This window comes from Ovis aries, chromosome 3 (assembly GCF_016772045.2).
Source record: "Ovis aries strain OAR_USU_Benz2616 breed Rambouillet chromosome 3, ARS-UI_Ramb_v3.0, whole genome shotgun sequence".
Taxonomy (NCBI): domain Eukaryota; kingdom Metazoa; phylum Chordata; class Mammalia; order Artiodactyla; family Bovidae; genus Ovis; species Ovis aries.
Window position 1 is genome coordinate 97,794,390 of NC_056056.1, and position 26,950 is coordinate 97,821,339.

Genomic DNA, 26,950 nt, shown 5'->3' on the forward strand with positions numbered 1-26,950 from the left:
ATGTTGCGTGTGTAATATTTAAACCATTCCATAATTGTTATGCTGATAGTATGTCTCAGTTCGAATTTCTAGGTGAATCGAATCAGAATTCCTAAGTAGGAATCTGTTTTGTGATCCTCGGGAGAAATATCAATAACCTCAGATATGCAGATGACACCACCCTTATGGCAGAAAGTGAAGAGGAGCTAAAGAGCCTCTTGATGAAAGTGAAAGAGGAGAGTGAAAAAGTTGGCTTAAAGCTCAATATTCAGAAAATGAAGATCATGGCATCTGGTCCCATCTCTTCATGGCAAATAGATGGGGAAACAGTGGAAACAGTGTCAGACTTTATTTTTTTGGGCTCCAAAATCACTGCAGATGGTGACTGCAGCCATGAAATTAAAAGACGCTTACTCCTTGGAAGAAAAGTCATGACCAACCTAGATAGTATATTCAAAAGCAGAGAGATTACTTTGCCGACTAAGGTCCGTCTAGTCAAGGCTATGGTTTTTCCAGTAGTCATGTATGGATGTAAGAGTTGGACTGTGAAGAAGGCTGAGCGCTGAAGAATTGATGCGTTTTGAACTGTGGTGTTGGAGAAGACTCTTGAGGGTCCCTTGGACTGCAAGGATATTCAACCAGTCCATTCTGAAGATCAACCTTGGGATTTCTTCAGAAGGAATGATGCTAAAGCTGAAGCTCCAGTACTTTGGACACCTCATGTGAAGAGTTGACTCATTGGAAAAGACTCTGATGCTGGGAGAGATTGGGGGCAGGAGGAGAAGGGGACGACCCAGGATGAGATGGCTGGATGGCATCACGGACTCGATGGGTGTGAGTCTGAGTGAACTCGGGGAGATGGTGATGGACAGAGAGGCCTGGCATGCTGCGATTCATGGGGTCGCAAAGAGTCGGACACGACTGAGCGACTGAACTGAATTGAACAGCTGGGAAAAGCTGTGCTTCTTCCCACATTCTTTTTTCTGATTCTGCTTCTTCTCTTTGAACTAGACTGTCTTTTCCACGGCAGGTCACTCCGCAAATGTGTTTCTCTGTCCATGGACAATTCTACATTTTCTTTCTTAGCAAAACAAATATCTTCCTTTCAATAGCATTCCCCCCCTCCAAATCCCCACCCCCCCACAAGTAACTTTTTATATATAAATATAAGTGCACTGATTTAAAAAATTATGCATTTGGCTGCGCTGAGTCTTAGTTGTGTCATGTGGGATCTTTCGTTGTGCCATGTGAACCCATAGTTCCAGCATGTGGGATCTAGTTCCCTGGCCAGGGATCAAACCCATGCCCCCTGTACTGGGAGCATGGAGTCTTAGCCACTGGACCATCAGGGAAGTCCCAGGGCACTACTTTCTAAATCTTGCTTGATTTGTGTTGATTTATCCCTGTTGCTTCTACCTGCCTCTATATAATTCCTTTATTCAGCAAGCATTTAACATATCCTTCTTATACACCAATCACTGTTTTGGGTTGTAAAGACACAAAGTGGGGTAGAACATGTTGCTATTTCTGAAGATAAAGTGGTCCACTTGGAATAAGGGACAAGAAAGAAGAATAACACCAAAGCCCAGAGAGCTACAAAGAAGATATACACAGAGGGTCCAGAACAAAGGGGGTGGGATTCATGTCCTGAAGTGTTCTACTTTCTAAACTTTAAATTTTGTGGCTAGCTAACAGATGCTATTGACTAACTATTCAGATATTGTTCCCTAACTGGAATATTACCCACATGGAAATAAAAACACATATCTGAAATGTACCATTGAGTATAGAAATAGATGTTCTATATTCATTTAGAGTATACAAAGATAAGATTAAGAAGACTGCTTTAGTCTTTGAAAATCTCGCCGTTGTTTTCACTGTGCACCTTTGCAACATGGCGCCGGGCTAAGATCTGATAAGGGGATCCTAAGAGTTCTGGTTCCAGTAGTGTGGTAGATTAGATACCACGAATGTCCTCTGTGTATGAACATCAGAAAGTGAGATGTAATTTAATGAAGATTCTTTAGGTGTTCACATGGAAACTCCTCAGGCAGCAGAAAGAGGGATGGTGTCTGAGGTGGACTGGAAGAATGAAACCGAACTGTTGGCAGAAGCTGCTGAGTAACATACAGATAAATACAAGCTACAGATAAATAACCACTGAAACTAGAACTGAAATTCAAACATTTTCAGACGGGGATTCAGAGTCTACCATTCACAGGCATCATTGAAAAAGGGTTACTCAAGGAATTGAAAATGTATACAAGGGAATATTATGCAGCCATAGAAAAGAATGAAATAATGCCATTTGCGGCAACATGGACGCACCTAGAGACTAACTTACTAAATGAAGTAAATCCGACAGAGACAAACACAATGTGATACTGTTTATAGGCGAAATCTGAAAAAATGATACAATGAATTTATATACACAGCAGAAACAAACCCTCAGACACAGAAACCTAATTTATGGTTACCAAAGGGGATGTAGGGGGGAAGGATAAATTAGGAGATTGGGATTAACATATACACTTTACTGTGTATAAAATAGACAAGCAACAAGGCTTACTGTATACTACAGGGAACTCTGCCCAATATTTTATAATTACTTATAAGGGAAAAGAATCTGAAAAAAATTAGATATATAGGTATATATAACAGAATCACTTTGCTGAACATGTGAAGCTTATGCAGCATTGTAAATCAACTATACTTCAATAAAAACAGTAATGACAATATATCCTTGTTTAGATATATACTCAGAATGCATACTCTGAGTTTTGCCAACACAAAATAAATCTCTAAAACAAACATTAAAAAAAAATTAACCCTCAAGTCAGCAGAAAAGTACAAGAGGAAATTAAAAATCGTGTAGACCAAAGAAATATGTTCATAAAAGAACATTAATAGAAAGGAGGAAAACAGGTACTCAGGCTTATGGTAAAGCCATAGCGGCTAAATCATTGTGATGCTTGTGGAAGGGTAAACAAATTGACCCTCGGAACAGAATCAGGAGCTCATGAGCAGCCATCTGCACATGCTTGTGTATGCTCGTAGGAGCCCCTATATTGAGCTGGGACTGCAAATACAGAAGGGCACAATGGGTTTGTCCACAGAAGGTAAAGAAAGAAACAGAAGGAGAGACCTCCCTGGCGGTCTAGTGGCTGAGGCCCTGCACACCAAATGCAGGGGGCCTGGATTCGATCCCTGGTCAGGGAACTAGATCACTCATGCTGCAGCTAACATCCAGTGTGGCCAGATATTAATACTACTACATACATAAAAAGAAACGTAAAAAAACTGGGAGAAGAGACTGAAAAGATAAAATTAGATCTCTACCTCACACTCTTTTCACAAAAATATATTCCAGATGGGAAAGTGTTTTCAATATGAAAAACAAAACATTTCAGAAGAAAATATGAGAATATACGTTTGATACACAGTTGAAGCATTTCTTAGATGATAGTGAAAAAGAACACACTACAAGGATTTTCTACATTAAAAAAGAGTAAAAAAAATTTAAACAAATGGCTACATAATCATTAAAGAATAAGCATCCATAATATATAAAGAATAAGTTCAAGTAAGGAAATATAAGCCTTAAAATAAGTAGATATAAGAAGAAAATCTATTGATAAGAGTAAATTAGGAAAAGACAGTGATGTGATTTAGTGGAAAGAATAAGGGTTTTAGGGTCCGGTTGACTTGCAATTCAATGCCACATTAACTATATCACCTCACTGGGATGGAATAAGCTTGAATTAGAATAGTGGTGGGGCTTCCCAGGTGGCACCAGTGGTAAAGAACCCGCCTGCCAATGCAGGAGACATAAGAGATGCAGGTTCGATCCTTGGGGCAGGAGATTCCCTGGAGAAGGGCATGGCACCCCACTCCAGTATTCTTGCCTGGAGAATCCCAAGAACAGAGGAGTCTGGAGGGCTATGGTCCATAGGGTCGCAAAGATTCAGACATAACTGAGCACAAACATGTAGGTATAAGCGCATACATATTGTATATATGTGTATGTATATGTATATGGCGTATATGTATGTATATAAACGAATATGTGCCTGTATATATATGTATAGGTGTCTGTGCGTGTATATGTATGTGGGTATATGTGTGTATGTATATGTGTAGGTACGTGCACATGTATACAGTGTGCAGACTGTGTACATGAATGTGTATATAAGTATATATGTATGTTTGTGTATGCGTGTATGTGCATGTATATTGTGTATATGTGTGCAGGAATGTGTATGGTATAGGTGACTATGCATGCATGCTGTGTATGTATGTGTATTGTATATATGTAAACATGCACACATATCATGTATATATATGCGTGTATTGTGTGTATGTATAAGCTGTGTGCGCATGTCCATATGTATTCATAAGTGCATGTACACGTACATATACATGTATGTTGTAGATATGTCTGTGTGTATGTATATATGTATATGTGCACACATAGTATATATATGTATATGCATATGTATATACATTGGTGTATGTGTTTATGTATGTGTGTGTGTGTGTAGTATATACCACCAAATATATGCCAAATATATTTGGCACAAATTTGTAGAATAATTAAGATTTTTTAAATTAGAAGATTTTGGATATTTGCCCTTTGAAAATGCTACATATTTTTAATTTGTAGGATAACTCAAAGTACTTCTGGGGTTTTCCTCTAGCAGTCGAAAATGATTCTACTGAAAAATATACACAAATTCTTTCAAAAATGCTGTTATCTAATAGGAATCCATGAGAAGTCAGGCCTTAAAAAGAAGATTCTTGTTTCTGAAGAAAAGAAAGTTGGCAATTTACCTCAGTAATTAAGTTGGAAAAAGCCCTCTTGCTTCAATAACAAGCAGAGAGCATACTTTTGAGACCTTTCCTTTCCAACTTTATAAATGAACTAATGTAGATAAAACCGCTGGTGCACAATTAACAGTACACGTAACAGCCAGATTCCGGGGAGCTGGCCTGACTCCCGAGCTCTGCCCCCTCCCGCCTGGGGGCAGCTGCATCTCGCTGGCTCCCAAACCGCTGGACCACGAGGGTCTTAGTGACACCTGAGGGCCTCTCCATCGCTTTACACCTGGGAAATAATTTGAAGTCTTTTATTACTATGTACTCTAAATACAACATGTACATCAATTGTTAAATCTCACAGCTATTTGAATCCTTGTAGCAGTAACTCTGATCTGTAGAATGAATATCTTTTCCTTCCTCTCATCAAAGAAAGTCAGTTTTGAACTGGAGCCTAAGTACAGGGTCCGCTCCTAACTTTGAAATTATAGGTAAACATGGTTTGTTTCAAGGTGTGTGTGTGTGCAGGCAGGTGAGTGGTGTCCTTGGAAAAGAGAGGGAATGTCTGGATCAGCCCTCTGGCTGGTGTAAACACCGTCTCTCTCCTTTGTGTCCAAAATGCCCGGATGCCAGGGCCTGGGAGCATGTATTTCTGAGGGCACATGCCTCCTGCATTTCTCTATCATCTCAGCTTTGAGATGAGTCTCTGTGCTCAGGCAGCTTCGGGAAAGGGCTCTGGGGACTGGAATCACTTCCTCTACGTGCTCAGGGCAGGAGCCTAGGTGCCTACTGACACTGAAGCTGGCTGGGCTCACTGGGAGCTTCCAACTGGGAGGACAATCCAAGCCTCTATGTATAGCTCTGCCTGTGAACAGCTCCCCTTCTTCCTAATTATCCCACAGCTTCATTCTGGGTAGCCACAGTGTGCCCTCCAACATGTCAGCCTAACAGTCTGGGACCTCCTATCTGTCTACACCAGCAAGCAATGCATAGACCATCATCATATAGCACTCCCCACCTCCCCTCTCCCGTGTGAGCAAGCAGAGGTACAAACTATGACGCAGCGTCATTTGTTAAGAATATGTGTTCTGAGTCAGAGAGGCCTGGGTTTGCACACCTCCCAGCTCTTCCTGTGTCCTGTTGGGAAGTTATTTAAGCTGCCTTTAGCTTTCTCATCTGTGAAATAAGGATAATAGCAGCTGCCTCAAAGTATTTCTTGAAGAATTAATTGGGACAATGCGTGCGAAGTGCCTGGTACACAGTAAGTACCTAATAATAATAGATGCAATCACACAGCATCGTCATAAGAACCTGCCTGTCATGATTGTCTGAAGCACTAAAAAACATTCCTTTATTTATTCCTATATTCTGAGGTCTTAAAATAGAATGTGATTAAACTATGTGATTTAAAAAAAAGGAATTGGGAGATCAAAAACTGGTTAAATATGTTGAATTTGTAAAATTTAAATGTAATGATTTTAAAATCATTAAAGCATACTAAAAATGGCTAATTAATAAGTATTAATAGCACTTTATAGGACAGAAGTAGCTAACAGGACAGGATAGGTTTAGATGGCAGAGACAGACTAATTCCTCATTTGATCTGTAATAATCTATGCTTTTTTGAGCAACTGTTTATCGTTCCTCCTGCCTTTTTTGTCTTACTCCATAGAAGGTGAGATTTACGAAGTGAATAAAGCTTCACTGGGGAGGGAACAACAGAGCAAACCAAAGGGTCTGAATAAATCGCCGATTGGATAAACCAGTTACTTACATTCACAGATACAGTGTCCCATGGTTTGAGAGCATCCATTATTCATGGCTTATTTATTGGAACAAAGTTTTGGCAGCGCAAGTTTCCCTCAGATCTGCCCAAACGAACTATTGTGCCTTTTTTTTTTTTTCTCCCTGAAAATCACAATGCAAAGGGAAAGCATAGAAGGGGCAGGTAAAGGTAAAGCTGGTGTTCAACTAACATTTTTGTTTTAAAAGCAAAAGGAGCAGAGATTTCTGCAGCTTGTTTGAAAAGCTAGAACTTTCAGCTCTCTGCCAACAACCACAGCTGAAACTGACAAGGTCTGACATCTCCCCCTGCTTTTCCTGCTCCCATTTTCTATGAAAATACTGTAGACACTGGATCAGGAAAGACAGTGGAGCCTTAAAATAATCACTCTTTCAATTTGCCCCGTGTTAGTTTCCAGAGGAGACAAAAGCGGGAACTGTAGCCGGCAGCGAGCAACTGTCTTGTTAGAACCTCTCTTGTCGAGTCAGCTGAGGCTGTTGGCTGAAATCTGAAAGTGGCATTTTTCAAAAGGCCCTTTGGCTTCTGACTCTATGGAGTTTTCACTTTGGAAAGCAATAAAAACGAATGGAAAAAAGCGAAACTACTTCCAACACCAAGTTTTCATATACCTAAGATCCTATTTTTCATGCAAAGAACTTTTCATTTCTCTGCCTGAGTCGTTTATGTATGAGAATCGAAACCCATTTTTATAAAAGCAAAAAGATACATCAAGGGAAAAAAAAAAAAAGAAAGAAAGAAACTGTGCATCTTTGTAAGGTTAAGTCCTAGATCTTTGAGGTGGGCCACCTCGACTGGCAACCTTATCTTGTGAAATTGCTCACATAAACATTCCATTTCGGGAGGTGGCTGAGTTTTCCTTAGACACCATCCGTGGTTCCTTCATATTTTACAAACACATTCCAAGTCACAAATGCTAGACAGTCTTCCACAGAAGAGAGGTGGAGAGGATTTCTAGAAAACATAGGCAGCCACAGAATTTAGATTGTTTTAAAAAATGTATTCACATGGAAAAGAATATTATTCAGAATGTCATAATTGAACAGGACCTCAAGGATTAATTCTTCTAAAAGTTTAAAATAAAGAAGCCTCCAAAAAAGTCCTCAACAAGTGGGGTGATGATTTTTTGTGGGGAATGCAATTTACCAATATTCACGGTTATGAGTGTGCAATCTAAGTGTAGTAGTAATTCTTAAATAAAAGTTTTATCAAAAATCTCTGAGGTTTGAAAAATATCACACAAAAATCATGCTCTTAATAGCGTATTCTGGCTTCTCTGCTGTGGTCATTAAATCTATAATATGTTTACTTTAAGAGAGGGAAAAAAATCCTACTTTCTTGTGAGAGAGGGAAAGAATGAAAAGAATATAAAGCAGAAAAAGTTACTGTCTACATTTACACAGTTTAAGTGGAAAGCGATTCATCAGATACACAACCCAAAGAGTAATTCACCCATAGATTACAGTATGTTACCTAAATCATCTGTGAAACCATCTACACTTGTGCTTTCTCTTTGATTTTTACTTGCAATGTCAAGGACCACAGCAAAAGGATGCTGGCCCTGACTTAAAAAAAAAAAAAGTTTAACAGAAAAATACATTGCAATTTTCACTTTTAACCTTGTTCAACATTTGAATATTTGTATCTAAAAAATCCCGTCCCCATTTCCCACTCCCATCACCTGGGGGCATTAGTGCTCACATATTTTGCTCTTTTTTTTTTTTTTTAATCAAAGAAGAGCCATATTTTTAGATACGTTTATGTATTTCTCCATTTTATTTAAAATTTTCAGGATTTTTTATTTATTTATTTATTTTTATATTTAAGGCTTGATGTTGGAGCAAAACTAAATATTAGGATCGGGGTGTGAGAAAGATCCTGCCAATGGGAAGTTACAGATTTAAAAAAACAGACAATTCTGGAGGAAAATTTTCCTGCTTAAATATATCAGGAGTCTGGTGCGCTTTTTGAGTGGTTACTAAACAATTTGTTCGTTAAGTAGCATCTCAGTATTGGAAACACTGTTCAACTTGCCTTCTCTTCCTTTATCGCTCATTAATGCCCTTGCCATGGCTTCTTTATGGGGCATCCATTAAGAGTGCACACTAATAACAGTTTAATCCCACTACACCCAATTATATATCCCCCTTAACCAGTGTCTGCCGCCTTCTTTCTCTCTTCCTCTGAATTATGTCTAATAAAATAGAATATGCTAACAGAGAGGATTAGAAAGACAACAAACCTCTCCCTTCCCAACATTAAAAATTACAGATAGTAACTGTAATACCGCAGAAATAGCCAGAGAGTGGGCTGAAGTGGATAATGATGTTCAGAGGGGACCACCGGCCCTTCACCCCATCTCCTGTCATTAATAACACCACACCTGACAAAAGACACTACCCGCTAGAACAGAACTACATAAACACCCAAGATTTTATGAAACAACCTGCCTTAGAACTTAAATCATTAACCTGCATCTCCATGGGCTCTTCAAACGGGCTGTCTGAGAAAAATAATGGATTGTCTGCAAACTTTTATCTTAGCTATTGGCTCTAGAGTTGTGTTACTTCATTATTAAAATGCTGGTACTAATGAAACATGCAACCCTGGAAAGCAAACTACTTTTATCATCACACACGAAAGGCAAAAACAAATATAATATCCTGCATCTACTATATACACCCTAGAAATGCATTTGCATCCACCTTCCAAACAGCAAGCACCCCCAGCTCCCCTCCTCCCCTCCTTTACAGCTGCTCAATCTGCAAGAATGTGCTGAAGTAATTTATCTGAAATGGCCACTATTGTTCTTGATTCTGATTTGATTCCAAAAAAGCCAAATAATAGAAACCATTTTGAACATCTATTTTGTGCACCTGTTGTGCGGCACTATGATATTCCGCGATTTCCATTTACGTCACATCTCTCGACTCGCCTTTGATGCACCACGCTGCTGTGCTCAACAAAAATCCAGGATGCTAGAACCAGCCCCATCCTTATTTTATTAGCATAATGGCCATGGTGAATGCTCCTGAATGTGAGCTCTGGAAGAAAACAAGAGCCCGTCCATCTGATTACCAGCCAGACGCCATTTAACCAACATTAAGTAGATTCAAAGTAGTTGAACAGCCTGAGGGACTCAATAAAAATACACTATATTAATATCATTAATGATTATGTTACTCAGGCAAAACAATAAGACCCAGGTAGTTCCATGGTTCCCTTGTTTTGGTCCTTGAATGCAGTGTGAGTTGAGAATCCCAATAGGTTTTCTGCTCTGACTGTGCCTGTGGACTGGTTTCTTTGTTGATCAACTCAGGGAGGCATGGGATTCTTGGCTACTTTTTATCTCTGTAGCATCTTCTTAATGTGCATTTCAATATTATGGCTTCAACATTTCAAATTTATCCTCAGTAGCTTCTTACCTTAGCCTCTCTGTATAATGATGCCACAATTATATGAAGACTTACAGTGACCACAAAGGGTTTGTTGTGATAGTTGTGGGTTAGGGGACTGTAAGCTTTGCATAACGCTGACAGACACGTGGATTTTCAAGTAGTGAAATACCCAAACCCCCTTGACTATCTTGCATGTTGGTTAACAAGCTTCTTCCGTGCTGAGTGGAGTCATGTAAATGCTCATGAAGCCCATGTATCTTTGGCCACCTTTATGTCAACAATGGCAATGCCAAGATTTTATGGTAGGGAGATGATCCCTTTAAAGTGACAATGTCGAGAATGTTGGTGTGCCTCCTAGGTCGTATTAATGAATCATATAAAGTGATTCCTTTAAAAAATTTGAAGATGATGAAAATAGGCAGACTCATAGAATTGTAGCATGAAACAGGACCTCTAAAGCCATGTTTCACTCTGTCCTAAAATGGGAATTAATCTCTCCTTCAGCATCTCTGACAGATCATCTTCCAGGTTCTGTGTAAACTTTCCGTGGAAGGGTAAAGGCTGTGTAACAGGGCTGGCTGCTCTATTTGTAAACAGCCCTAATTGTTACATCATCAATTCAATGAACATGAGTTTGAGGGAACTCCAGGAGATGGTGAAGGACAGGGAAGCTTAGTGTGCTTCAGTCCATGGGGTTGCAAAGAGTTGGATACACTGAGCAACTGAGCAACAACTAATTGTTATATAGTTTCCTTTTACCTTGAACTGAAATCTGGGCCTTTGGAAGCAGAATCAAATGACATACAGAAAAGTCAGTGGTGACAGAGGCCCCCTTCATGTGTGTAGGGTTTAACATTCTTCCATCATCCTCTCAAAATTTTAAGCCAGTTTTTTTTTTTTTTTTAATGTGGACCATTTAAAAACCAGAGACATTACTTTGCCAACAAAGATCTGTCTAGTCAAAGCTATGGTTTTTCCAGTACTCAGATATGGATGTAAGAGTTGGACCAGAAAGAAGACTGAGTGCCGAAGAACTGATGCTTTTGAACCGTCGTTTTGGGCAGACCCTTGGGAGTCCCTTGGACAAGGAGATCAAACCAATCAATCCTAAAGGAAATCAGTCCTGAATATTCATTAGAAGGACTGATGCTGAAACTGAAGCTGCAATACTTTGGCCACCTGATGAGAAGAACTGACTCATTAGAAAAGACTCTGATGCTGGGAAAGATTGAAGGCAGGAGAAGAAGGGGACAACAGAGGATGAGATGGTTTGATAGCATCACTGACTCGATGGACATGAGTTCGAGTAAGCTCCGAGAGTTGGTGATAGACAGGGAAGCCTGGGCATGCTGCAGTCCATGGGGCCGCAAGGAGTCAGACATGACTGAGAAACTGACCAACAACAGCAATGTTACTTGTTTTATCTTTTGGTTTTTTTGACTGTGAGGCATGTGGAACCTTAGCTTCTGGATCAGGGGTTGAACCCACATCCCCTGTGTTAGAAGGTGAAGTCTTAACTACTGGACCACCAGGCAAGTCTCTCTTCACTATTTTTAACAAGGTCCCCCACAGGTTCATTTTACCTGGTCCCACAAATGACCAGTTGATTGTTTTTGTTTAGTCGCTCAGTTGTGTCTGATTCTTTTGTGACCCTATGGACTGTAGCCTGCCAGGCTCCTCTCTCTGTGGAATGCTCCAGGCAAGAATACTGGAGTGGGTTGCCATTTCCTTCTCCAGGGGATCTTCCTGACTCAGGGATCAGACCCACATCTCCTGCACTGGGAAGCAGGTGCTTAACTGTTGAGCCACCAGGGAAGCTGCCTGGAAAATGTATTATGTGATTATAATTTGGTAACTTGCTAGAGTCTATTATTATAACTACATTTGTTATTGGGTATGAATTTTGTTGATGCATAACTTCAAGTCTACATTTCTTCTACCAGTTGGTTAAATAAAATAAAGCTATAATTAAATTGTTATTGACAATAAAAACTGAACATTTCTTAAAAGATAAAATGAAATAATATGATTGAAAGTGTCCTGAAATTTTATTTACATGTAAAGCAGTATCATTTTAAAAATAAATTGCGATGTTGGGGTCTACAGAAAAAAAGTATCTCCTAATTGAACATAAGAAGTGAGTATGTGGATATTTAAATAATATATACACTCAATTTTGACAGTAAATGTAAATGGCTTTGTACATTTCTCAGTAAGAGTTTTCTATAAGGAAAAATTTTGGTATTTATTTCTGATGAATAACACCATATTTTGACTTTAAGGTACCCTAACTGGTAAACTCTGGGAGAGAGTGAGGGACAGGGAGACCTGCAATGCTGCAGTCTATGGGGTTGTAAAGAGTTGGGCATGACTGCACAACAATAGCTGGTGATTTGGGGATTTCTAAGATGCTTGCTCCTTGGAAAAAAGGCTATGACGACTATATATAGCATATTAAAAAACAGAGACATCACTTTGTTGACAAAGCTTCATATGGTCAGAGCTATGGTTTTTCCAGTAGTCATGTATGGATGTGAGAGTTGGACCATAAAGAAGGCTGAGCACCGAAGACTTGGTGCTTTTGAACTGTGGTGCTGGAGAAGACTCTTTAGAGTCCCTTGGATTGGAAGGAGATCAAGCCAGTTGATTCTAAAGAAAATCAACCCTGAATACTCCTTGAAAGGACTGATGATAAAGCTCCAATACTTTGGCCACCTGATGTGAACAGCTAACTCATTGGAGAAGACCCTGATGCTGGGAAAGAGTGAGAACAGAAGGAAAAGGGGGCAAGAGAGAATGAGGTGGTTGGATGGCATCACTGACTCAATGGGCATGAGTCTGAGCAAACTCTGGGAAATGGTGAAGGACAGGAGAGCCTGGTGTGCTGCAGTCCATGGGGTTGCAAATGGTCAGACACGACTTAGCAACTGAACAACAGAACACGAGCACCCTTGTTCCTTTCCTGGCTAGACTCTAGACTGGAAACAATTGCTTTCATGAATGCGCTTCCCTTGTTTCCTTATACGTATCAACCTCGCTTGTCAGCTTAGCCACAAAGTGAGAAAAGAGAATGGACATGGTGTTTCTGTACCTCCCCTCTTAAGTTGGTATCACCTTTCTTTGGCTTGTGGTGTAAAGATGGTACTGCCAGCTTGGCTTTCCAGAGGGAGCCACTGTCATCAGCCCAGCTCTCTGACCTTGGCCTCAGCCTAGGGCTCAGCACACATCTGCCAAGCACCCAACACTTGTGCTCACAGCACTGGACCTAGATTCTCTCCGAATGCCATTCCTATTAAATAAGCATTGCATGGATGTGATTTCAAGAACAATCACAGCAATGAATTGCATGGAAGTGTCTGAATTCAGAAACATATTTTTCATCTTGTACAATCACAAGTTTCCAAAGAAGCTGTTCCCCATAGGAGACCAAAAAAAAGATCTTTTTTTTTTTTTTTTCTGGAAAATGTTCATTTCATGTGTAAAACCAACTGGTAGGAGTGAGAGATTTCTATTGAACATCTTCAACTACAGTGATTTTGCAATCAGTTAAAACGTTAAACTCATAAACAGGGAAGGAATTTACTGGACGGAAGGGATGGGAAACTAAGACAGGGCATGTAATATGAAAGGTAGCATTTAAATCTTTTTCTCTGAACTCTCTCACTTTTTCCAGGCGTCATTTTTGGAAGACAAATTGAAATCCTGCATTTTATGTATCTTCTCCCATCCCAAATTTTCTTTACTGAAGACCAAGGATGACTTTTTAACTATCAGTCACTAGGAAGTTAAAGCGTGAGGATGGAAGAAGAGTGAGGGACTCCTGGGTGGCTCAGTGGTAAAGAATCCAGCTGCCAACACAGGGAGCACCGGTTCCATCTCTGGTCTGAGAAGATCCCACATGCCCCGGAGCAACAAAGTCCATGTGCTGCGACTATCGCGTCTGTGCTCTACAGCCCAGGAGCTGCAACTACTGAGCCTGCGAGCCACCAGTACCGAAGCCCAGCGCCTAGGGCCCATGCCCCACGGGAGAAGCCACTGCAATGAGAAGCCTGAGCACCAGCGCTGGAGAGCAGCTCCCACTCACACAACGAGAGCAAAGCCTGTGCAGCCGCAAAGACTCCGCCCAGCCAAAAACAGGCTAACAAGCAAAATCTCCAAAAGAGGAAGCGTGGGATCTGCTGACCTTCCGCTTGGTTTGACACACTGGTTTTGCCTAATGCAGACTTTCAGGGCACACGCTCTCTCTGCCTTCACCATCCTACAACCTTTAGCCTCCTCTGGTCCACCTCCTGTAATGAGGGGATATTAGGATCTGGATGTCTGATTGTCATTGTTCTGATGGACACTCTGACTCCCACTGTCCACTCAGCTCAGCAATTTATACAGACACGCTTATGATCTCACGCCTGTTTTCTTTTGGGGATTTATGAGGCTGGGCATGCTTATTTAAACCAGAATAAAGAGATATTGTGCAAAAAGAAGGATGCCATGTGGGTATGGTATTCTTTCTTTTTTTAATAATGATTGACAGAACCTCCAAAAAGTATAAAGTACTACTTCATTAAAATTAGAAGCTGTAACTATCTTTTCTAACATATTAATTTCCAGAAATGTCCTCATTAAGATAAAGACTGTTATTTTTTTTTTTTTTCTGAAATGGACTTTGTACCATGATGGACTCCCAGGGAATAGAAGGAAATATCCTTTTTTTTTTCATGTGATTGGCGCTACCTGAGTTTATATGACTCCAGAACACAGTGCAATGCTTACTGGTTGCTAATCAGCTCTGTTCTTTCTCCATCTCTAGCTTTCCCTTTCATTCAGTCCCTCTCTTGATCTTTCAAGAATGAGGGAACATTTTTGTGATAGCCATATTATTAAAGTATTGTTTACCTGGTCACCCCAGTTTTTACTTTCTTGAAAAGCAAAGTACTGTGAGACATAAGATGCTGGTTTTCTGGATCTCAGAAAGATGTCAGCTTCCTAGGTAGAAAGGACACCTTGGGAAGGTCTTTGTGGCAAAAAAAAACCACCCCCTGCCTTTTGGGGGGTTTCTATCAAAGGGTCAGAAAGACTGTTCTAGATGAAAAGCAGATGAAATATTTAAAAATGATTTCCCTGTCTCTCCCTATGTCATGTGGAAGCTTGAGCCTATAAAGGCAACCAAGGTGAACTGGCTCATTCCACACAACAGGGTGGATCATTCACGACGGGGTGTTCTTGATAGTGTTCTGTCCACTCTAATTTTAAACATCGAAGCAATGGGAGTCCCACCACTTCCCTTGGAAGATTACCCTACAGTCTAATAGACCTCAACATTAACAAGATTTTCAATTGGTAATTGGTAATCAACCTAATTTTCCCTTTTCTTAATTTCATCCCATTACTCCAAACCCTATCCCCTTGTTCCACGGAGCCCTTCACCCTCATTAATGTTTACGCTCTTCAAATACTCATAGATTGCTGGTAAAAAAATAAAAAACACTCTTGGTTACCATTTAGCTAGACCACAGATAGTCACTTCTCTTTTGAGAAGCATGTCAGTTTCCATATACACTGTTCTCCTTAAAAGCATTCTTTAATGGTAAAAGATTCAAGTATTTTTTTAATAAGCAAAGAAAATAAAAAACAGTCTATAAGTGAAAAGCACAGCAGTCTGTAATGGACTAGAGGGGAATACATGCATTCTTAATGTGGGTGGGTGATAATGGTATAGCTAAATTCACCTTCTTTTGCCCTTTACACAGACACAGAACACCACTAAAATGATTGGGTGAGAATTTTCCCCAAGGTTATCTATTTTTATAGTAGTTCTTTTATAATAGTATCCTTGCATATTATGAACTGAAAGAGTGTTTTCCTGGGTGACAAAAACATCAATTGATAACACATTGTTAGTCACCCAGTTGTGTCAGATTCTTTACGACTCCACGGACGATAGCTCACCAGACTCTTCTATTCAGGGAACTCTCCAGGCAAGAGTACTGGAGTGGGTAGCAATTTCCTTCTTCAGGGGATCTTCCTGACCCAGGGATCGAACTGAGGTCTCCCGCATTGCAGCCAGATTCTTTACTGTCTGAGCCACCAGGGAATTATCCATCAATAGTCATTAATTTAATAAAACCATTGACATTAATACTATAATCTGAGTTACTGAATGCTTATATCAAATATTGTAAGGGAGAAATTCTACAGGTGAAAACCAAACCTTAATTTATGTCTTATTCTTAACACAGCTATTCTTTTTTATATCTAGGCCACTTCACTAGTTTGATTTACTGGTGAAGTCAAAGATGGTGTTTTAGTAGCAAACCTTCAAAATAATGCCTGTTTTTAAGAACTGAGATTTCCATTTATTTTCCTGCACTGTTTGAAAACTCCAGCCCCCTGGTCTCTGTTTAGAGAAATAATTAGATCCCTATTGTATCTCCATCCCTATAGTAGCAGCTTGGTTCTGCCTCTGTCCTTGAATGCTATGATACTTCTCAGTTCTTTTGACTTTCCTCTTGAATTTTAAGATAGTTTTCTGCTTACATTCACTAAGCCTGGTGCATGTTTTACATGAATAAACAAGCCAATGGAACAGAAGGAAGATGGCATAACTTTTGGAAAGTTATTCTACGTGCTGTACCCTGGAACATTTAATCCTCAAAGATAGCATCTTCCTGATGTGAAGTACTGGCATTCCTGAAGACATTTATGTACCTTTCTAGAAAACTTCTGGTTGACATCATGAGCATTTTCAACATTTGCGAGTGTTATCAGATTCAACAACACACTTCAGTTTCACTATGTGGATCTGAGTCCAAGACTGTGTTCTCGGTTACTATACTTCCTCCATGAGGCCACATGGTTGAATGCCTAGGATGTTTCACTGATTTCTAAGAATTTCCTGTTCACATATTTGTTGGCACCACATGAGATTCCTTTAAGTTGGAAACAAGAGAAAGAAATTCTAGAAAACTTAGACAGAACAGGGGGACTGATGGAGGTAATACTGTGGCATTTCATGGCATCAGACATAAGGAGTTGATGAATCCGGTCTGCAGAAGAAGCAGAAAGACAGCACCTAGGTCTTTGGGAGGAGGTATAAAATCATTTGTCTTTTGCCATGTCCGCATTGATGTCATCAAGTTCCAACATCTCCTGAAAAGTGGGCATTTCTGTTTCAAACATTAAATTCTTGGGAGGAATAATGTGGCTTTATTTGAGCTCCTATAGAGTCTGGCCTGTGAACTAGGTCAAGACTCAGGAAATTTGCAGATGAGTTAAGAGCTCACACTTCTACCTCAAGGATTCCTCCCACAGATGGAGAAACTGCTCTGAGAAATCCATGCAGAGGTGAGGTCTAGCCCTGTGGAGTTAAAGCATGGCACATATTTGTTGTTATTTAGTCACTAAATCATGTCCAGCTCTTTGTAATCCCATGGACTGCAGCACATCAGGCTCTCCTGTCCTTCACTGTTTCCTGGAGTTTACTCAAATCCATGTCCATTGAGTTACTGATGCCATCCAACCATCTCATCCTCTGTTGCTCCCTTTTTCTTTTGCCTTCAATCTTTCCCAGAATCAGCATCTTTTCCAATGAGTTGGCTCTTCCCAACAGGAGCCCAGAGTACTGGAGCTTCAGCTTCAGCATCAGTCCTTCCAATAGCAGGTATGGAAGAAGATTAATCTGACATATTGCAACCAATACTTGTTCAATGTTATTCCCCCCTCTATTTTGAGACTGGCATATAGACTTTCTAGCATTTCCTTAGGTCATTGATGGCAAGTTTTATGAGAAAACCTAGAATCTTTTGAGCCTAGCTATTGCAAAATTTCTGTGACAATTTGACTTGCATATGAAGTGAAAGTTTAATTTAGTTTACTTTGGTTGCAGCTCATCTCAGCTTCTTTTTGAGCCCTCAAATAGTAGCAAATGAGGCTACAGGAAAGGAATTAATTAAAAGTCCAATCAAGTTTGGGGCTGTCAGGTCAGGCCTGATCATCTAAGCTGTCTTTCTCAGTTGGTGTTCATTCTTTCATTTGAATAAAACACCCAGTCTCTTAGGTGTTTACCCCCTTCTTTGCCTCTTCCCCTAAGATGACATTCTAGTGTGTGGGGAACGGTGGGTACAGTTCATGCATCCTGGTGGCCTTGGGAATGGAGCAGGAATCATTGTCTTCTGGTCCTCTCCTGAATGAGGTCATTGTCTCTGTGGTCTTTACATGGCTACTTGCTTTCCTGCAAGCAGTCTGGAGCTGAGGAACTCATGCTGTTTTATTTTGTCTTGAGCAGAATGACAAGGGAAGTGCATAGGACTCCTCCTGTGGGTATGACCTTGGTTTACTTCTCCATCCGGAGAAACCCATGCCCCTGCCCTGTACTTAGCCCAGCTCAGTGGCCAGTGGTTACTTCCCAGTCTTTGCTGTGACAGCAGCTCCCGCCCATTGAGTAATCATGAGCAGCCACGGAGGCCCAACCTCAGGACTCCCCTCTGGTTAATCACTTGACCAGTCAGTGATCATTGCAATGTGGGCTTTCTAAGAAACATTGTGTCGTTTCTTCTGAGGATGACCCTTGCATGGAGAACATCTATTGCTCTACGTCTGACATTCAGGTTCTTTAATCTGGATGCTAAAATCTACTGAAGTTTCGTGAGATGAAAATATTGAAGTCTAGGATTATTTCCATGTGCATGAACGCCACAGTTTACAGACTTTCTCTGACAATACAACCTTTGATGTCATAGGTCAAGTAGAAGTCTTCTCTCCAACAGTACAGTTGGATGTCACATTGTCTAAGGACTAACCTTGCTGGAATCGCCTCCCTGATCTGCTGCTTTGTGGGGATTTTCCAAGGTTACCTAACTTATCACAGAAAACTGAATTGTTCACAGTTCGTCCTGTAGTTTCTAGATCAGAAATGTTCTTTATTATTATCACATACGTCAAAAGAGCAGAGAGTGTTTTGCATATTAAGACTGGTAAAGTGAATGGCCTTTCTGTTAAATATAGCTATTTTTATTAAAACAACATAAGCAGTTTATTTCCAAGTCCAGTGTGATTCTCTGAAAAATAATGCCAAAGGTATTTTTCCAGTGGTACCTCCCCAGAGACCAAAGTCTGGATTCTAACTTGCATTCTCTTTATTGTTTTGGTTTTCTAGTGTCTATTAGCACACCTGCTGAAATGTAAAACCAAATTTCCCTATAATTTTTTTTTTAATATTGTTCTTTTTTAGCCCATGGATGGAGGAGCCTGGTGGGCTGCAGTCCATGGGGTCGCTAAGAGTTGGACACGACTGAGTGACTTCACTTTCACTTTTCACTCTCATGCATTGGAGAAGGAAATGGCAACCCACTCCAGTGTTCTTGTCTGGAGAATCCCAGGGATGGGGGAGCCTGGTGGGCTGCAGTCTATGGGGTCGCACAGAGTCGGACATGACTGAATTGATTTAGCAGTAGCAGCAGCAGCCTCTGTATGTTGCATGCTTTCTTTGTAGCCGGGAAATAGTTGCAGAGAGTAAATAAATTGGACCTCTCTTACCAAGCTCTTCAGAGAATGTTAAGCTTTCCCATTGCCTGCCACTTGTGACTGTTTTCTGGCTGGATATTCTTAAAATCCTAGAGCCCTAGGAAGTTTCTAGTTAAACCTTTCTGAGCATGTCATGCTGTTTAATTTTTTTTTAAGATGTGCATGTATTTTCAATGGATTCACATGCCTAAGAAGACTGTGGGCCCCAGGTGGAGAAGCCACGGCTTTCCAGTCTTCTTCCTTCCTCATGTGTGATGACTGCTGGATGTACAGGAGATGGGCTCCAAGGATGGAGAGCTCTCCTGTTCCTCTCCTCCTGCCCTCAGCCAGGGTCACTCATTCACTCATTTATTCTCTCAAGGAGGATTTCTTGTGTATCTACTGTTTCCCAAGAGTTGCTGCCACCACTGCTAAGTCACTTCAGTCGTGTCTGACTCTGTGTGACCCCATCGACTGTAGCCCACCAGGCTCCTGTCCCTGGGATTCTCCAGGCAAGAACACTGGAGTGGGTTGCCATTTGGAGGGGTCAAAAGAAAAAACTGTGTCTTTGGCTACAATTTGCCTTAACTCCAGTCAGTGTTCTATCTTTCTCTTACTTGTAAAGAAATCCAGATAATGAATTATGGAAGGTCAGACGATGCCCATCACAAACACTGGCAAATAAAATACTGGAGAAGACTCTTGAGAGTCACTTGGGATGCAAGGAGGTCAAGCCAGTCAATCATAAAGGAAATCAACCCTGAATATTCAGGGATGAATATTGAATATTCAGAGCTGAATATTGCCCCTGGTGACGCTCCAATAATTTGGCCACCTGATGCTAAGAGCTGACTCATTGGAAAAGACCCTGATGCTGGGAAAGATTGGAGGCAGGAGGAGAAGAGGGTGGCAGAGGTTGAGATGGTTAGATAACGCCACCAACTCAATGGAGATGAATCTGAGCAAACTCGGAGAGAGAGTGAGGGACAGAGGAATCTGGTGTGCTGCTGTCTATGGAGTCACAAAGAGTTGGATACGACTTAGTGATTGAGCAAGAACAGCAACAAACTGAGTTCACATGCCAAGAGCCACCATTACAGTTACTATACTATACTATACAATACTTCTACCGATTACAGCCAAGGCTTGCAGACACACTGAACTGTAATGTTTGTGGAGCACAAGAATTGAAACATGAAGGCCAACAGGCATGGCAGACACCAGAAGATTGGAATGAAGCGGTTGATGCTAAGGCAGCATCCATTCTTCTTTGAGGTCATTTCCCTAAACCACAAAAGAGGTTAAGTCTTCCTATAATAATCTGATTCCTGCAGACAGACTTTGAGATGAAGACATGAACTAATAAAAATATCCCTTGCTTTAACGTTAAACTTTGGTGATAATTACATGTGTATGATATATCAAATCATAGTATAGAATCTTCTCTGCTGGATATATTTGTTGTTTTTTCCCTGAAGATAAACTTTGTGGCTCTTTTTAACAGCATAATTGGTTCATTCTCTCTCTCTCTCTGCATATATGGTGGTGGTGGTTTAGTGGCTAAGTCGTGTCCAACTCTTTGCAACCCTATGGCCTGTAGGCCTGCCAGGCTCCTCTGTTCATGGGATTTTCCAGGCAAGAATACTGGAATGGATTGCCATTTTCTCCTCCAGGGGATCTTCCCAACCCAGGGATGGAACCCTCATCTCCTGCTTGGCAAGCCAATTCTTTACCACTGAGTCACCTGGGAAACCACGCATATCCATGTATACAAATATGTACATATATACCTAACATACACATAAATTCCCATATACATTTATGGACAAATAAAATCTTGTTATTCAAAGCCAGTGTTCATATTACAGATTTTTAAAAAAAGTATTTTATAATTGCCAAATAATCATAATTTTTAAAAAGCCAATGAGGTAATGTAGCGGATTTTACTTTTTGATGTGTTCACTTAGTCAGCAAAAAAGTCCCTATAATGCCAATAAATGGTCCTGTGAAAACATTTACAGATTAGACAAAACACAAATTTGGGCTTTTTAATATAATCAACTAGCAGCTGTAAAATAGCTGAGTTGACTCTGCCACTGAGGCTAGAGCAGAAAGACATGCTGTTGGGTGATGGAGAAACTATGCCCCCATCCAACCAAACACTGCCAGTCCCATCTGACACCACCGTCTTCCTTTTCCTTATAGTGATGGTGCCATCTTTATCAGACGCGTTGTGCTGTTTTCAGGGTAGAGTTTCTTCAATGTCTTCTTTAGCTTTTACTCTGTTCTTTAACCTATTGTACACAACAAGCAGGGGTCTCTCAACACATTAGGAATATTTTTGATGGCTCTTGGCCAAATGATGCAACATAGTGAACTTGGAGATTTAGCTACAAAGGCACAATTCATTGGAATAGCAAAGACCTCATCCACTGAATTTGAGACAGGGCACCAAGAATGACCCCTAGAGGTGCACTCACCGCAGCACACTGGGGTGACTGCAACAGTGCAACAGTATGGAGCTGCAAAGTTAATTTCCAACCCTTTACAAAGTTCTGTGACGTTTTGTTTCTACTTCCGGTGGTGGGGGTAGATGAGATCCCTCTGAAACTAATTAGCATTTTTTCTACTCCTCTGTCTCCTCTTTGGAATTACTTCTGTCAAACCCAGAGTCAGAGAGCAGCCCCTCCCTGCTCTTCTCTTAATTTATTTTTTATTTACTTTAATACCCACCTTTGCCAATTTGCTATTATCTAGTTTATATTAATAGTATCTCAGCATGTTAACCAGGGAAGAACTTCTTTCCCTTATGGAGCCATAAGAATTGATCAAGGGCAATGACAAATCCAAGGAGAAATTTGGGCTTAAAAACTGACTTCCCTGACAGCCTCCCTGGCACATTGCCAAGGTTATCTGTAGCCTCTTCTGAGGACATCAGAGCAGGTCCTTCCCTGATCACTATCCATTCTCCAAAAGGGGGAACAACAGTCTATGACACCATCCAGCCTCTTGTGATGAAGGTCACCATTTAAAAAAGAGTTACTTTTTGCAGCTCTTCAGGCAGACACCACAATACATTTTACAAAAAAACATACCAAGATGGCAAAACAGTTCAGTCCTATCGGAAGAGTTGTTATTTTCTGTTTTCCCCCTTTCTTTAAAATGGGCGATTGCTTCTCTGCCAAGGAGGCTCGAAAGGGCTGTGCAAACGAAAGTCTTTCAAAGCTGTCCACTGAAGCTTCCAATTTACACTAAAATTCAGCATGACAAAAATCTCCCAGGAAAATCTCAGGAGCATCCTAGCCGCAATACACAATTTTTCTTTAAGTTCAGATTTTGGCATTCAACACCTTGAGAAACAGGGACAGCCAATGTGGGGCAGGGAAGCAGAACAAAACAAAACCCAAATAAGAAGAGGAAGAAGAAAACCAACAACAAAGACAGGGAGAAAAAAACGAACACAGCCACACAAGCTATTAAGCATCTGCCAAAGTAAACCATCGGTGTGGGTTTGTCCCGGCTCTGCCTTGCAGGTAAAGGCAGGCAGTCCCGGAAGCAATGGAAAGGGGAAGAGAAAGACAAGCAGAGTCTAGGAGCTGGGAGCCCGCCTGAGCAGGAGCGGGCTGCAGGAGGGCCTGCCTGGGAGCCGCAAGACACACCATCAGCCATGCAAAACAGGACATACCTTTCTGGCTCGCTCGTTCTGTCGGCTGAGACAAAGCAGTCCCATTCGCAGCAGGAGGCCAAATCAAAATGAAATTTTATTTAGTCTGCACTGTCCCCAGATTGGGTTTCAGAATGACTGCTTTAGGAGATAGCACGGATGGGGCTCTGCATGCTTTGCATATGAAACTACGGCAGGAAAAGAAATCTACATAATCAAAAAAATCTGTGCTCTGCCTGTGTGACAAAAACCCTGGACTCCAGTGATTGTACTGCAGTGTATGTTTGCAGGCAGGCCCTTTTGGGGTGAAATGCAGGTTTTTTTTTTTAATGTCTTATATAATGTTATTAACAAATAGTAATAAATCTGTAATACTCCAGTTTATGAAAATATATAGGGGCCTCGTTACAACTCTACCACGTTGAAATAATTGTGATTTCTCCGTATGTTTATGAATGCTTCAGAAATTTGTGTGAGAAAATAAATTTTAAAACATGTGCAGATCATTGGAGGCGGGGTGGGGGGTAGTGTTCTGACAATTACTCTACCTCTGAATCTCCACAGAATAAATGAAAAGCTTAAGTCTGATGCGAGATTGAAATAAAGGCTCTGACTTTTTTCTGGGAAGATGCTTAAGTCATTCATATTTAGAGAGCTATTTTTTGAAACGGTGGGGAGGATCTTTCAAAACGCTCTTTAGATCTTGGGAATATTTTTACAATCAAGAAAAGAGATTGTAAAATAGAGAATATGTATCATGGAATCTTTGAAAAAATATATATTTGTTTGCATACAGACACGGTGACTATATTCTTAATACAGGGTTATCACTGGTCTGATGGTGGAGGGGAGTGGTGTGCAGGTACAGGGTAACAAGGGGGCAGAACAGAGTCTGTTGGTAAATATATATTATTTCTCAAGGAAATACTTATCCCAGCTTGATTTTGATAGATCAGTTCCTTGAGGTTGAGTGCTGCCAATCATTGTCCTTAAAGAGGAATAAAAAAAGGGAGAGAAAAAAGAAATTGAAAGTAAGAAAACCTACCTGTATAAAATGAGAGCAAAAAGGCCAGGCAGGCTTTCCCCACCTTGTTGTTTTGCTAAGTGTTCCTAAGAATGGGAGGAATATGAAACCTGGCCCTTGAAGCTCTGAGGACGGAGTCTCCAAGCCACCACTAAGGCACCATGAACCTTCTCCCAGTAACAAGATATACACAGTGTCCTTGCACACAGCAGAGATCACCCGAGGGTGGAAACATGCGCCCACACCCCTCAGAGTCACAGGCAGGACTGACTCTGTGATTCAGGCTTGAGCATCATTTTCTTAGCAAAGGTCTCCCCTGCTCCAGCTTGGATTGGCGACCAGTCAATAATATTTACAGATGTAAAGTCTCCTTCAATTGATAATTTTGCATTCGGGATGACGGCATCATGGTCTGCTGTGCCTGCCACCAGCATCATTAAAGCCCATATTCCAAGCAGAGCATCACATCCAACTTCCTTTATGCTCTGGGACCACCATATCCAGGTCTCCCCGCAAAGAGGGCAAGCCCGGTGGGTTCTCTGTTGCTTTCAGGAAGGACCTTCCTTTTCCTTGGGTTTCTATTTGATCGTAATTATTCAGAGAGTTATTAAGCAGGAGTTTCGCCTGCATCTTATTTTTAGTGACAAAACACCTCTTTTCCGAGGAGCGGAAAGACGGTTAATGCTTAACAAATCCTGCATCCCCCAAATTCAGTGCACCTGGCATTCATACCTAATAAGCATCTGTGGATATGCAAATGTGCAGTGTCTCAGTAACCTCATTAATTTACTCCTCAGGCAATCAGAGAACATGAACCAGTCCTAGGCCACTAGTGCTGCTCGGGCCAAGGGGATGAGAGGCTGCGGTAAAAACACTGTTTCATGTTCCTGCCGTCCTTTGGCACTCATATTCAAACAAAGACTCTTCCTCTACTTAGGAGACAGCAAAAAGCAAAAGTCAAAAAAAAAAAAAAAAGAAAAGAAAAAAATTACCGAGGCATAATAACCAAGGTCTCCCCTGCATCGCCCAAGACAAACCAGAGTTGGTTCAGGGTTTGAACAAAATATCTGCAGTAAGTCAGTTTCCCAACTGCCCGAGTTGTCGTCTGATTTTGTGATTTACGGGGGGCTGGCAGGGGGCTGGGCGGAGGGCGACCCGCTTTCCAGACTGCAGTATAGTCAAATCATTTTTTTCTTTGCCCACATTAAAAGCCCTGAATAATGTTTATAAAATGTTAGGGAATCCCGGTAGGTTTCCTATTTAACAAGCCATGTATGACAAATCACAGTGTAATGTACTGCGTTCTTAATCTTTAATTAGAATGTGAATATCTGCTAGAGAACGCAGTTAACTTTGACACGTTAAATCTTCTGGTTAAAGTGCCTTACAGGAAGAGCAGAGATGAAACACTGGCACAGTCTCCCGCTTCTCTCCATTCACCCAGACAGTCGGGGAAAGATGATAACATCTTGTAATACCTGCTCTGGAGTAATTAATCGCTGTGGTATTTAGGACCATTCAAGTAGACAAATATGACAGAGACAGGGACAATTAGGAACCTTGTTCAAGCTACATTAACTTTTCCAGCTATTACAACACAGCAGCTCAAGTTTGCTTGTAAAAGCTGCAGAAAGAATTGCTATGCATTAGCCGTGCGATTATTAATGAAAGAAAAGGAGAATTGTGTTTATTGTAGTTTGAAAATTGCAAATAAATTTCAATTATCTGCTATGTCATTTTGTTCAACATGCATTCTGGAAATGCCTTTGTATTCTAAATCATGAGCTACTTATAGCAACTAATACCAGGGACCCTCCGGGAGATAGGAAGTCAATATTTTTGTGAAACTCTCTTTTTTCGGTCAGTGAAACTGGAGATGGGCAGCACCACCTGAATGGCTTTCAGGTAACAGGTTCCCTGGCACCTTGGAATTCATCTGGGCCGGGCATCTACCAACAGACCCTGAGCAGATTTCTAGGCAGACCTGAGAGTCATCAAGACCTCATTGCTAAAAGAAACTAGAGAAGCTCTCCCTCCTTTGGGGAACATCCTCAAAAGAATTCTGAGAAATCAATTATTATACATAAATAACAGTCTGCCATTTTGCTAGCTAGGCTCCTTCTGATAACGACCTCAGTTTTGGGGGATAGAACCTCAGAGAGAGGGCAGTTTTCTCAGTTGTAGAGATGCTGGAGAGTCCACAGTTCAGGAGAATGGCTCAGGTCTGTTCTCTTTCACCAGGATAACTGCCAGTCACTTTGAATGGCAAACTTGATCTTAGAAAAAAAAAAAACAACAAAAACAAGGAACCACACTTGGGAAGTGGCAATAAACACCCCCGTCTCTCTGCTGCCTCCTGAGAAATGAAAAGTACAGACACACACTTCCAACACCAACCCTCCATTCTGTGCGTCCCCCTCAAACTATGCCCCAGGCCCACTATCAAGGGGAGGATGAGATGTATGTCCAGTGGCCCAGAGAAGATCCCAAGCCCAAACTTCCATGCACCCTGCTGTCTTCTTTCTCAGGACCAGCCCATGGCCCATGGCCACCCAATTTATTATCCAATTTTACTGGTCATCAGGAATTGAACATGTTAAAAAAAAATTCTGGTGTGTCCTGGAGCCGGGGACCTGATCCAATTGTCTTCTGTAAATCAAAGAAAGACCAGCTTAGCATGGCACAAATCTGCATTCTCCACCCCAGAATCTGTTGTCACACTCACAAAAAAAAAAAAAAAAAAAAAAGCCGTTCAGACCTCAGGAACAATC

At 41.0% G+C, this 26,950-nt stretch overlaps 1 long non-coding RNA gene across 1 annotated transcript in view; it reads right to left on the reverse strand.

Moving 5' to 3' along the window:
• The window catches only part of LOC121819074 (uncharacterized), a 75,327-nt gene extending 51,988 nt beyond the window's left edge, over window positions 1–23,339 (reverse strand). Inside the window, exon 1 of the long non-coding RNA XR_006059241.2 lies at window positions 23,177–23,339. This is a non-coding gene — a long non-coding RNA (uncharacterized LOC121819074). The remainder of the gene's footprint in view (window positions 1–23,176) is intronic.
• Between the last annotated feature and the right edge of the window lie 3,611 nt (window positions 23,340–26,950).